General features: G+C 44.0%; 1 long non-coding RNA gene across 1 annotated transcript in view; it reads right to left on the bottom strand.

Annotated features, from left to right (window-relative positions):
- LOC134287712 (uncharacterized) overlaps positions 1 to 13,600 on the bottom strand; it is a 582,424-nt gene that overhangs the window by 86,027 nt on the left and 482,797 nt on the right. The window lies entirely within an intron of this gene.

The raw sequence follows: 13,600 nt of genomic DNA, 5'->3' as shown, positions 1-13,600 counted from the left end.
TAAAAATGTCCTGCTTACGGAATCAATTTGCATCCATCATGCACCAATCCTAACTAACTTAAATTATGCAGAGCAAAAATCTACACTTACTTACTTTCATTCCTGAGCACCCATGGTGGTGCGGAGGGCCGAATTGAAAGATCTCCATCCTGGGCGATTGCCAGCCATCGCCTTGACCTGTTGCCAAGTCAAATTTTGGTCCACTTCCTTTATTCGCTTATTGAGGCTGCGCCACCATGAGTCTCTGGGTCTGCCTCTGCTGCGCTGCTCTACTGGGTTCCAATCTAATGCTTATTTGCACATTTCATTCCCGATTCATGGCAGAACCCATTGCGATCCACTATAGCCTCTGCCCAGCAACTCCTATCCCTATCTCCTCGCGGTACCTGCCGGAAACTATGAGCAACCTTAGGGAAGATCGGGTAACCAACCCCGGTGGGAACTTTGGTCGTAGGCTGACAGGGAAGGGGGGTGTGCTTCGGCAAATCTGAGCCTGTTCTCCAGGAGAAGCGGCTCACAACAGCGTCTGATCCCCATATTAGGGGCGGCTGAACTACGTCCGAGTGCCAGGGAAGGACTCTAAGCTCAACTGTGCACTATGGTCCTCCGGAGAGTAGGAGGTTGGTGTCAGGCCCTACGAGCCAACTGTAAAAACCATTGTAACGGAAAATCAGCAACAGAATAATACGAACCGAGACCAACGGCAACGACCCCAGCGAACAAAAAGACTTGCGATTGGAAACTCGGTACGTGGAACTGCCGATCTCTCAACTTCATTGGGAGCACCCGCATACTCACCGATCTACTGAAGGACCGCGGGTTCGGCATCGTAGCGCTGCAGGAGGTGTGTTGGACAGGATCCATGGTGCGAACGTTTAGAGGTAATCATACCATCTACCAGACCTGCGGCAACACATGCGAGCTGGGAACAGCTTTCATCGTGATGGGTGATATGCAGAGGCGCGTGATCGGTTGGTGGCCGATCGACGAAAGAATGTGCAGGTTGAGGATCAAGGGCCGATTCTTCAACTTCAGCATAATAAACGTGCACAGCCCACACTCCGGAAGCACTGATGATGACAAGGACGCATTTTTCGCGCAGCTCGAACGCGAGTACGATCGCTGCCCAAGCCACGACGTCAAGATCATCATAGGAGATTTAAACGCTCAGGTAGGCCAGGAGGAGGAATTCAGACCGAAGTTTGGAAAGTTCAGCGCCCACCAGCAAACGATCGAAAACGGCCTACGACTCATTGACTTCTCCGCCTCCAAAAATATGGCCATACGTAGTTCCTTTTTCCAACACAGCCTCCTTTATCGTTACACCTGGAGATCACCACAGCAGACGGAATCCCAAATCGACCACGTTCTGATTGACGGACGGCACTTCTCCGACATTATTGACGTCAGGACCTATCGTGGCGCCAACATCGACTCCAACCACTATCTGGTGATGGTCAAACTGCGCCCAAAACTCTCCGTCATCAACAATGTACGGCACCGGCGACCGCCACGGTACAACCTAGAGTGACTGAATCAACCGGATGTCACCTCAGCATACGCGCAGAATCTCGAGGCCGCGTTGCCAGATGAGGGCGGGCTCGATGAGGCCCTTCTAGAGGACTGCTGGAGTACAGTGAAAGCAGCCATCAACGACGCAGCCGAGAGCACCATCGGGTACGTGGAACGGAATCGACGGAACGAATGGTTCGACGAGGAGTGCAGAGCGGTTCTGGAGGAGAAGGATGCAGCGCGGGCGGTAATGCTGCAGCATGGAACCCGACAGAATGTGGAGCGATACAGACAGAAGCGGAAGCAGCAGACCCGTCTCTTCCGGAAGAAAAAGCGCCGCCTGGAAGAAGCGGAGTGCGAGGAAATGGAACTGCTGTGCCGTTCACAGGAAACACGCAAGTTTTACCATAAGCTCAACGCATCCCGCAAAGGCTACGTGCCGCAAGCCGAAATCTGCAGGGATAAGGACGGGAGCCTCCTGACGGACAAACGTGAGGTGATCGAAAGGTGGAAGCAGCACTTCGACGAGCACCTGAATGGCGAAGAGAATGTAGGCACGGAGGACCAAGGCAGCGGAGGAAAAGACTATGTTGGTGCAGCAGAGGACGGGAACGAACCAAATCCCACGCTGAGGGAAGTTAAGGATGCCATCCACCAGCTCAAAAACAACAAAGCGGCTGTTAAGGACGGTATCGCAGCAGAAGTCATCAAGATGGGCCCGGAAAAGTTGGCCACCTGTCTGCACCAATTAGTAGTCAAGATCTGGGAAACCGAACAGCTACCGGAGGAGTGGAAGGAAGGGATAATCTGTCCCATCCACAAGAAAGGCGACAAGCTAATGTGTGAGAACTTTCGAGCGATCACCATTTTGAATGCCGCCTACAAAGTGCTATCCCAGATCATCTTCCGTCGTCTTTCACCTAAAGTAAATGAGTTCGTGGGAAGTTACCAAGCCGGTTTCATCGACGGCCGGTCGACAACTGACCAGATCTTCACCGTACGGCAAATCCTCCAGAAATGCCGTGAATACCAGGTCCCAACGCATCACCTGTTCATCGACTTCAAAGCGGCATACGACAGTATCGACCGCACAGAGCTATGGAAAATTATGGACGAGAACAGCTTTCCCGGGAAGCTGACTAGACTGATAAGAGCAACGATGGACGGTGTGCAGAACAGCGTAAGGATTTCGGGTGAACTATCCAGTTCATTTGAATTTCGACGGGGACTACGACAAGGTGATGGACTTTCCTGCCTACTATTCAACATCGCCCTGGAAGGTGTTATGCGACGAGCCGGGCTCAACAGCCGGGGTACGATCTACACGAAATCCAGTCAATTTGTCTGTTTTGCGGATGACATGCGGATGAAACTGCGGTCAAAAAAGATTCACCCCCGCACCAAATGTACCATGTACAAGACGTTAATAAGACCGGTGGTTCTCTACGGGCACGAGACATGGACGATGCTCGAGGAGGACCTGCAAGCACTCGGAGTTTTCGAGCGACGGGTGCTAAGGACGATCTTTGGCGGCGTGCGAGAGAACGGTGTGTGGCGAAGAAGGATGAACCACGAGCTCGCTGCACTCTACGGTAAACCCAACATCCTGAAAGTGGCCGAAGCTGGACGGATACGGTGGGCAGGGCATGTTGCAAAAATTCCGGACAACAACCCTGCAAAGTTGGTGTTTGCTAACCATCCGGTAGGTACAAGAAGGCGTGGAGCGCAGAGAGCACGATGGGCGGACCAGGTGGAGCGTGATCTGGCGAGCGTTGAGCGTGACCGACGTTGGAGAGCTGCAGCTGCAAATCGGGTATTATGGCGGCAAATTGTTGATTCAGTATTATCGTGAATTTGATGTTAAGTAAATAAATGAAAACATCGTTCCGCATGAATGGAGACAGGTCAAAGTAATAGCTATTCAAAAGCCTGGTAAACCAGCGTCTGATCATAATTCATACCGCCCAATTACTATGTTATCATGTTTGAGGAAATTGTTAGGAAAAATGATCCTATCGCGACTTGACCATTGGGTTGAATCGAATAACTTGCTTTCAAATACACAGTTCGGGTTTCGCAAGGGCAAAGGAACAAACGGTTGTCTAGCATTGCTTTCAACAGATATTCAACTGGCCTTTGCGGAAAAGGAGCAACTGGCTTCAGTTTCTTGGACATTAAGGGCGCCTTTGATCCAGTTTCCATAGGCATATTGCCAGATATACTGCACAATAGTGGACTTCCAGGAATTTTAAATAATTTCTTGTATAATTTGTTGTTAGAAAAACATATGAGCTTCAATCTCGGACAACTGACAACTTCCAGAATTAGCTACATGGACTTACCCCAAGGCTCATGTTTAAGTCCCTTGCTTTATAATTTCTGTGTGAAAGACATTTACAGTTGTTTGCAAGGCCAATGCACGCTGAGACAACTTGCAGTTGATGCTGTGGTTTCTTTAAAAGGCCCATATGCAGAAATGTTGCAAAGACCATTGCAAAATTCCCTAAATAATCTGTCCGGTTGGAAAGGAGGTTTGGGGATAGAGTTTGCTCCGCAAAAAACTCAATTGGTTACTTTTTCTAGAAAGCGGAATCCAGCCCAATTGAAACTTTAGCTTTTGGGAACAGAAATCGACCAGTCTTTAACTTCGAAATACCTTGGGGTCTGGTTTGATTCAAAAGGCACTTGGGGTACCCAAACTAAGTATTTGGTGTAAAAATGTCAACAAAGGATCAATTTTCTACGCACAATTACCGTAACATGGTGGGGTGCTCACCCGGAAGACCTCATAAAACTATACAAAACGATTATTCTCTCTGTTATTGAATATGGCTCTTTCTGCTTCCACTCAGCAGCAAACTGCCACCTAATAAAGTTGGAACGAATTCAATACCGTTGTCTGCGTATTGCTCTCGGCTGAATGCATTCAACGCATAATGCGAGCCTAGAGGTCCTGGCAGGGGTGAAACCTCTCCAGAACCGCTTCTGGGAGCTCTCGCTAAGGTTACTTATCAAGTGTGGAGTGAACAATACACTTGTTATTGAAAACTTCGAAGAAATGCTCAGTCTGAACACTCAGTCAAAATTCATGAGAATTTATCTGTTCTACATATCGTCTGACATAAGCCAACCAAGTTATAACCCTCGTCGTGTACACTTCACTAATGACAGTTTCTCTGTTAAATACGATCTGTCCATGAAACAAGCTATGGTACACTGCACGAATTTGTGCTGGCCTGCTTACTCTCACAGAAAATTCGACGTTTGAGCGGTGTCGACACCGCTCAAACGTCAACTTTCCTGTGAGAGTAAGCAGGCCAGCATAAATTCGTGCAGTGGACCATATATAGGGCACTGCACGCCGCGGTTGCTAGGGAAAATTCTTCTAAGTCCTTGACGTTTCGTGGCCTTGTTGTTTACGATTTGGACTTAGAAAAATTTTGCTGGTTTTACTGAGGTGCACCCAGGTGGGCAGGGTGGCTTTGATTGAAATTATCAACGCGTGGTTCGTGGGTGGCGGAATGCGCGCGTTCGGGCTCCTACTTGCAAGATTATGAAACCTGACTTGACTACAGTTATGAAGTTCAGCAAGTTGTAAGGCATGATTAGCTGATGTCAGGATGAATCATTGACCACATGGTCACCACTGGCCACTCCGGGAACTTCCGGGATGACCCGAAACAACCTGGAGAACCGGTGATAGGGGTCAATTACGTTAATTTAGCAAAACATGATGAAAAACACCACGGCTCTTTTTTATGATTTTTCGTCAATTCACTTGTGACTGCATAGCAATACTGGCCATGGTTCCCATGTGCCACTTCCGAAACTTCCGGGATGCCCTGAAGAACCGACATTAGAGGATAATCATATTCTAACAGAAAAATGTGTCATGCGACGGATCTTCCTTCATGAATTTTCATAGTTATGTTTGAGGTTGTATCGATGCTAGACATGGCCCCCATTATTGGCCACTTCTGGAACATCCAGGTACTCCGACGGAAACGACAACAAAAGCTAATTACGATCATACAACAAAACATGTAATGTGACCATCATGATTTTTAATTCCTATGTATGTGGTCGTATCAAAAGTGGCCACACTCTTGGTTGACCATTTCTGAAACTTTCTGGGGCGCCCTGAGGGAATCGATGGCCAGAATCAATTTGGTTCATTCAGCGACGGTTTCATCATGTTTTTCGAGAATATGCTTGTGGTTACTGCTAAAACTTAGAGAATGCCCTCAAGAGACTGATGGCATATTGAACAAACGCGTTCATATGACAAAATGTGGTGTGTAACGCATCTTGGCTAGGTCCAGAGAAATATCTGACAGGATAAAATAATGCCTGATGGAACTTCCGAAGGATTCCCTGGCGTAATTCCTGGAGGAATCCCTTTCAAAATGTTTGAAGGCATCCTCAACGGAATTTCTTGAGAAACGTCCATCTGGGAATTCCTCCGGGTTCTCCTCCTCCAATTCCTCCAGGAGTTTCTCTAAGAGTTCATTCTAATTTTTTTCCTTAAGTAAGTATGAGAGTTTCTTCCAAAACTTCTCCGGGAATTTCTTCTGTAATTCCGCACAAAGTCCTTCCTGGAACTCCTCTGGGAGTTTCTTCTTAAGTTCCTCTGGAATTCCCCCCGGCAGTCCCTTTTAAATTACACCAGGAGTTTCACGTAGAATTTCACTGTGAGTTTGTCATAATTTCCCCCGAGAGTTTATGCTGAAATTCTTCCACAGGCAGTTTCTCATGAAATTCCTCCGGGAATTTCCCCAGGAATTCCTACGGAAGATGCTTGTAGAATTTCTTTAGTTCATTCTAGAATATCTCTGGAAGTTCCTTCTGAAATTCCTCCGAGAGTTCATCCTGGAATTCCTCCAGGGAGTTTACTCTGAAGTTCTCGCGGAAACTCCAACGGTAGTTCGACCTAGAATTTATCTGTGAGTTCGCCATAGTATTCCTTCAGAGTACCATCCGGGAATTTCCTCCTAGAATTCCTCTTGAAATTCCTCATGGAACTTCCTGGATCCCAAAAATGCTTCAGGAGTTTATCACAGAATTGCTCGGATGTTCCTCTTGAAAAACGTCCGGGAGTTCCTTCAGGAAATCTTCCGGAAGTTCCTCTGGAAGTTCGTCCTCCAATTTCTCCTAAAGTTGCTTCTGGAATTCTTTCTGGAAATTCTTCTGGAATCCTTCTAGGAGTATCTCTGGAGTTAATCTGAGAATTCCTCCCAAAATTCCTCCTTTCTTACTGAAATTTCTCTGAAGGGTCACTTTGAAACACCTTCTGAAATTCCCACAGGAGTTGCCCGTGAAATTTCTCATTAAATTTCACAGGGGACTCTACTTTTATTTCTTAGGGGGGTTTGCCTTAGAATATCTCTAGGAGTTTCTCCTAAAACTCTGGGACTTCCTATTGAAATTCCTTCCGGAGTTCCTCCTCCTCTGAGAGTTCACGCTGGAGCCCCTACGAGAGTTCATCCTGAAATCCTCCGGGAGTAAGTCATAGTATTACTTCGGATTCTCCACTTGAATACTCTCCACAAGTATCCTCCTGGTACCTCTATGAGAGTTCCTCGAAGATCCTGGAATTCCTCTATGAGTTCGTTATATTATGTCTTCGGATGTTCCTCTTGAATACCCTCCTGGAATTCCTTCGAGAGTTCCTCATGAAATGTTACCAGGAGTGCCTTCTGAAATTTCTCTAGGAATTCCTTCTGGCAGATCCTCCTGGAAATCATCAGATAGTTCTTCCTAGAATTCCTGCGGAAATCCTTTCGGTAGTTCCTCCTGAAACTACTTCGTGAGTTCATCCTAGAATTTCACAGGGAGTTTCTCATGATATTCCTGCGAGAGTTTATGCTGGAATTTCTTCGGGAGTTCCTTCTTGAGTTTCTTAGGTTATCCTTTTGAAATTCCTTCATTCCTTTGAAATGCCTGATGGAACTTCCGGAGGATTCCCTGGCGTAATTCCTGGAGGAATCCCTTTCAAAATGTTTGAAGGCATCCTCAACGGAATTTCTTGAGAAACGTCTGGCAAAATGTTTGAGGAATCTCTGACTAATATATTGAGGAAATCTCTGTTGGAATTGTTGAATAAATATCTGGCAGAGATAATCCAGATGCAGGGCATTGCCCTTGCGGAACTCCTAGATGAATCTCTTAAAAAAAAAAACAGATGGGATTCAAGAGCAGTAATTTGCGTAAATTTTAGAGGAGTCCTTAGTGGAGTTCCTGTATGAAGTTCTTAGCGGAGTTCCTGTATGGCGGAATTTCTAAAGAAATTTTGAGAGGAATGGCAGCAGTAATCACCTGCAGTACTCTTTTTTTTACCCCCGCTGTTGGGGGAATTAAACAGCACTCTAACAGCAACCCCTGATGGATTTCCAGGAAAAATCCCTGATAAACACCACGAAGAATACCCTCCGGAACTGTTGGAGAAATTTCTGGAAGAACTTCTAGCTGAACTTCTGGAGCAGTCAGTGGTGGAATTCAAGATAAATTACTAGTGAATCTTCAGAAAAATCCCTGGTGAAACACTACGCACAATCCTTTACGAAACTCATGGAATGATACATGGTGGAGCTTCTGGAAAAATAACTGGCACAGCATCTGTCAGAAATCACTAGCACCACAAATTATTTTTAACGACTTTTGATAGGAATTTCTCCAGGAACAAGACCAGGGAATCTCCCAGAAGTTCCTTAACTTTGGTGTAGCTAGAGCGGCCACCAGGATCCGAACAATCAGAGGAACATTTGAAGAAATACTCTTACGAACTCTCGAAGGTATTACAGGAAGGACTACCGAAGGAATTCTAGGAGAAATCGCCATAGGAATTTTGGGAGGAAATCCCAGGGGAACTTCTACGGAAATTCCAGGTCAAACTCCCGTGGGAATTTCGGGAGAAACTTCCGTTGACTTTCTAGGAGAAATTCCACGAGCAGCTCCCGCAGGAATTCCTCGAGGAAATCCTGAAGGAATTTCAAAAAAATAACCTAAGAAACTCAAGAAGGAACTCCCGAAGAAATTCCAGCATAAACTCTCGCAGGAATATCATGAGAAACTCCCTGTGAAATTCTAGGATGAACTCACGAAGTAGTTTCAGGAGGAACTACCGAAAGGATTTCCGCAGGAATTCTAGGAAGAACTATCTGATGATTTCAAGGAGGATCTGCCAGAAGGAATTCCTAGAGAAATTTCAGAAGGCACTCCTGGTAACATTTCATGAGGAACTCTCGAAGGAATTCCAGGAGGGTATTCAAGAGGAACATCCGAAGACATAATATAACGAACTCATAGAGGAATTCCAGGATCTTCGAGGAACTCTCATAGAGGTACCAGGAGGATACTTGTGGAGAGTATTCAAGTGGAGAATCCGAAGTAATACTATGACTTACTCCCGGAGGATTTCAGGATGAACTCTCGTAGGGGCTCCAGCGTGAACTCTCAGAGGAGGAGGAACTCCGGAAGGAATTTCAATAGGAAGTCCCAGAGTTTTAGGAGAAACTCCTAGAGATATTCTAAGGCAAACCCCCCTAAGAAATAAAAGTAGAGTCCCCTGTGAAATTTAATGAGAAATTTCACGGGCAACTCCTGTGGGAATTTCAGAAGGTGTTTCAAAGTGACCCTTCAGAGAAATTTCAGTAAGAAAGGAGGAATTTTGGGAGGAATTCTCAGATTAACTCCAGAGATACTCCTAGAAGGATTCCAGAAGAATTTCCAGAAAGAATTCCAGAAGCAACTTTAGGAGAAATTGCAGGACGAACTTCCAGAGGAACTTCCGGAAGATTTCCTGAAGGAACTCCCGGACGTTTTTCAAGAGGAACATCCGAGCAATTCTGTGATAAACTTCTGAAGCATTTTTGGGATCCAGGAAGTTCCATGAGGAATTTCAAGAGGAATTCTAGGAGGAAATTCCCGGATGGTACTCTGAAGGAATACTATGGCGAACTCACAGATAAATTCTAGGTCGAACTACCGTTGGAGTTTCCGCGTGAACTTCAGAGTGAACTCCCGGAAGAATTCCAGGATGAACTCTCGGAGGAATTTCAGAAGGAACTTCCAGAGATATTCTAGAATGAACTAAAGAAATTCTACAAGCATCTTCCGTAGGAATTCCTGGGGAAATTCCCGGAGGAATTTCATGAGAAACTGCCTGTGGAAGAATTTCAGCATAAACTCTCGGGGGAAATTATGACAAACTCACAGTGAAATTCTACGTGAAACTCCTGGTGTAATTTAAAAGGGACTGCCGGGGGGAATTCCAGAGGAACTTAAGAAGAAACTCCCAGAGGAGTTCCAGGAAGGACTTTGTGCGGAATTACAGAAGAAATTCCCGGAGAAGTTTTGGAAGAAACTCTCATACTTACTTAAGGAAAAAATTTAGAATGAACTCTTAGAGAAACTCCTGGAGGAATTGGAGGAGGAGAACCCGGAGGAATTCCCAGATGGACGTTTCTCAAGAAATTCCGTTGAGGATGCCTTCAAACATTTTGAAAGGGATTCCTCCAGGAATTACGCCAGGGAATCCTTCGGAAGTTCCATCAGGCATTATTTTATCCTGTCAGATATTTCTCTGGACCTAGCCAAGATGCGTTACACACCACATTTTGTCATATGAACGCGTTTGTTCAATATGCCATCAGTCTCTTGATGGCATTCTCTAAGTTTTAGCAGTAACCACAAGCATATTCTCGAAAAACATGATGAAACCGTCGCTGAATGAACCAAATTGATTCTGGCCATCGATTCCCTCAGGGCGCCCCAGAAAGTTTCAGAAATGGTCAACCAAGAGTGTGGCCACTTTTGATACGACCACATACATAGGAATTAAAAATCATGATGGTCACATTACATGTTTTGTTGTATGATCGTAATTAGCTTTTGTTGTCGTTTCCGTCGGAGTACCTGGATGTTCCAGAAGTGGCCAATAATGGGGGCCATGTCTAGCATCGATACAACCTCAAACATAACTATGAAAATTCATGAAGGAAGATCCGTCGCATGACACATTTTTCTGTTAGAATATGATTATCCTCTAATGTCGGTTCTTCAGGGCATCCCGGAAGTTTCGGAAGTGGCACATGGGAACCATGGCCAGTATTGCTATGCAGTCACAAGTGAATTGACGAAAAATCATAAAAAAGAGCCTTGGTGTTTTTCATCATGTTTTGCTAAATTAACGTAATTGACCCCTATCACCGGTTCTCCAGGTTGTTTCGGGTCATCCCGGAAGTTCCCGGAGTGGCCAGTGGTGACCATGTGGTCAATGATTCATCCTGACATCAGCTAATCATGCCTTACAACTTGCGGAACTTCATAACTGTAGTCAAGTCAGGTTTCATAATCTTGCAAGTAGGAGCCCGAACGCGCGCATTCCGCCACCCACGAACCACGCGTTGATAATTTCAATCAAAGCCACCCTGCCCACCTGGGTGCACCTCAGTAAAACCAGCAACATTTTTCTAAGTCCAAATCGTAAACAACAAGGCCACGAAACGTCAAGGACTTAGAAGAATTTTCCCTAGCAACCGCGGCGTGCAGTTCCCTATTCCTCGCATTTTTAACGAAAAGTTCCAAAACGTCAATTCCTGTAAGAGATTCTTCACTGATGGGTCTCGCATAAATGGATCCACTGGTTTCGGTGTCTTCAATGAAAATTTCACCGCCTTCCGCAAACTTCAGGAACCTTGTTCGGTTTATGTTGCCTAGCTGGCAGCAATCACTTTCGCTTTGGGGATGATTTCCAAAATGCCCGTAGACCATTTCTTCATCTTCTCGAATAGCCTTAGTTCGATTGAGGCACTCCGGTCGATGAAACCTGTAAAACATCCATCTTACTTTCTTACAAAAATAAGGGAGCAGATGGGTGCACTGGTCGAAAGATTATACAAGATAACCTTTGTATGGGTCCCCTCGTATTGCTCAATTTATGGCAATGAGAAGGTGGATCTATGATAGAAGAATTTCACATGATGAATTTTTCCATTTTGTTCGCCAGAGTTCTTTTCAAAGTTGGCAAAATGATTGGCGAGATGGCCAGCTGGGACGGTGGTTACATTCCATTATTCCTAATGTTTCTTTGCGAGTGTGCTGGTATGGTTTGGATGTAAGTCGCAATTTCATTCGCGTGATGTCAAGGCTTATGTCCAACCATTACTCGCTAGACGCGCATTTACACAGGATAAACCTCGCGTTGAGCAATGTTTGTACTCAGTGCGGTTCCGGTTATGATGACATCGACCACGTAGTTTGACAATGCCCGGATAATGACGCCTCCAGAGCACTACTTTTGGATACCCTTGAGGCCCGAGGTAGACAACCCATTGTTCTTGTGAGAGATATGTTGGGGACCCGCGATGTCACATATATGGGATGTATTTTCGACTTTCTTCGCTCTGCTGGTATAAAAGTTTAATTCGCTTGTGTTTTCTTCTCCAGTTTTTTTTTCTAGGCTTTGTCCTCTTTGTGTTACCAAGCTGCTCCTGGCCATCCGGAAGACCAAGTCTCACAACAAGTTGGTACCAACACCACAAGGCACTGAATACGCTAGCAAGATCCCAAGTAACACAGCTTGCTATATAATAGTTTAAAATACACTTTTCGTACAAGTTCTGTTATATTTTTCTTGTATTATTTACTTAGTTTTAAACACTTATATATTTAAAACAGCGCAAAAAATGGCGGCTTATAAAACATCTTTCAGGTTTTATAAGATGTTTTCCAATATGCTTATAGTACTAATAATTGCGTTCCACCCTGCTTTCGTTCATTGATTAGCTCAAATTAAGTTATGTGTCAATAATAAAAACTTGTTAAATACTTGAATGGTACAATTATCTTCATTGGTTGAAAATAAGTTATTTCAAAGTTATATAACTGATGCGCAACTTTTATATTACATATCATATGCAGAGCCGTAGCGTGGTCCCATAGCGCCCTTGGCAAGCATCCAGATTGGCGCCCCACGACAATTGAACATTGTTAATTTGAAAAAAAAAAACGTGGTCATTTACTTATTTACTTATTTTTAAAAGTTTCATTAGTTGGATTTTTGTGTTTCGTTTATTCTCTTAGAGAATTTTCCACTTAATGGAAATTCCGACATCCTCAAACAGTCTTTTTAAGAAATTTTCTACGATTAATTCAATTGGTTTTATCAGAATTTTCCATTAACTTTAGGAAAAGATTCTTCTAAAGTTTAATAAAAAAAATTCCCCAGAAAATCTGTAAAAAATGCTCAGCACATATAAGACGAATCAAGGACAAGGAATACCTGATGAAAACCCGGCAGACATTTCATTAAGAATTTATAATGATATTCATGGATAAATTCTTGCAGGAATTCCTGCAGCAGTTCCTGAAGATATGCCTGAAGGACTGCCTGTGAAAAATGTGGAGAACCATTTTAAGAGTTTCTGAATTCTCGAAGGAATCCCTGAAAAAGTTTCCCTAAAAGGTTTTATGAAGAAATTCCAGAAGGAATCCATGAAAGGATTGCAAAATAAACCTTTGGATAAGTTTTGAATAAAATCTATGGGGTTGAAAAGTTTTCTAGAGGAATTCTAGCAACAATTTATGGAGCATGGCACAATTTTGGAAGGAATAACCGATTTTCTAAGTGATATGACGGATTTCCTCTTTCTAAAGGAATCCGTAGAAGATTTTCTAAAGGTTGAAACTGATTGAATTTCTAAAATAATCTATAGATGACTTTCTAAAAAAAACCTGGAATAATTTCTGAAGGAATTCTCAGAGGCATTTATGAAGGAATAGCTGGAGGAGTTTCTATAGGACTCCATGGCCGATCATTAATCATTATCCGTAACCCTTACAAATATTTTTGCAGGTAAAAATAAAAAAAAAACAAAGTTTCTAAAAAAATTCGTTGAAGATTTTCCTGGATGAACCCCAAGAAAAATAGTGAAATAAATATCGAGAAATAGAAGAAACATATTTGAAAGAATTTGTGGAAGAATTCCTAAAGGTATCCTCGGAGAAAATAATTTCTGAAGTATTTTTGGAAGAATATCTGCAGAAGTTTCTATAGAAGATGATCCAATAAAATTCTTGAAGAAAGATC

The sequence above is a fragment of the Aedes albopictus genome, chromosome 2 (assembly GCF_035046485.1).
Source record: "Aedes albopictus strain Foshan chromosome 2, AalbF5, whole genome shotgun sequence".
Classification (NCBI taxonomy): domain Eukaryota; kingdom Metazoa; phylum Arthropoda; class Insecta; order Diptera; family Culicidae; genus Aedes; species Aedes albopictus.
Note: the sequence above shows the minus strand (reverse complement) of the source record. Positions and strands in the feature narration are given on the sequence as shown.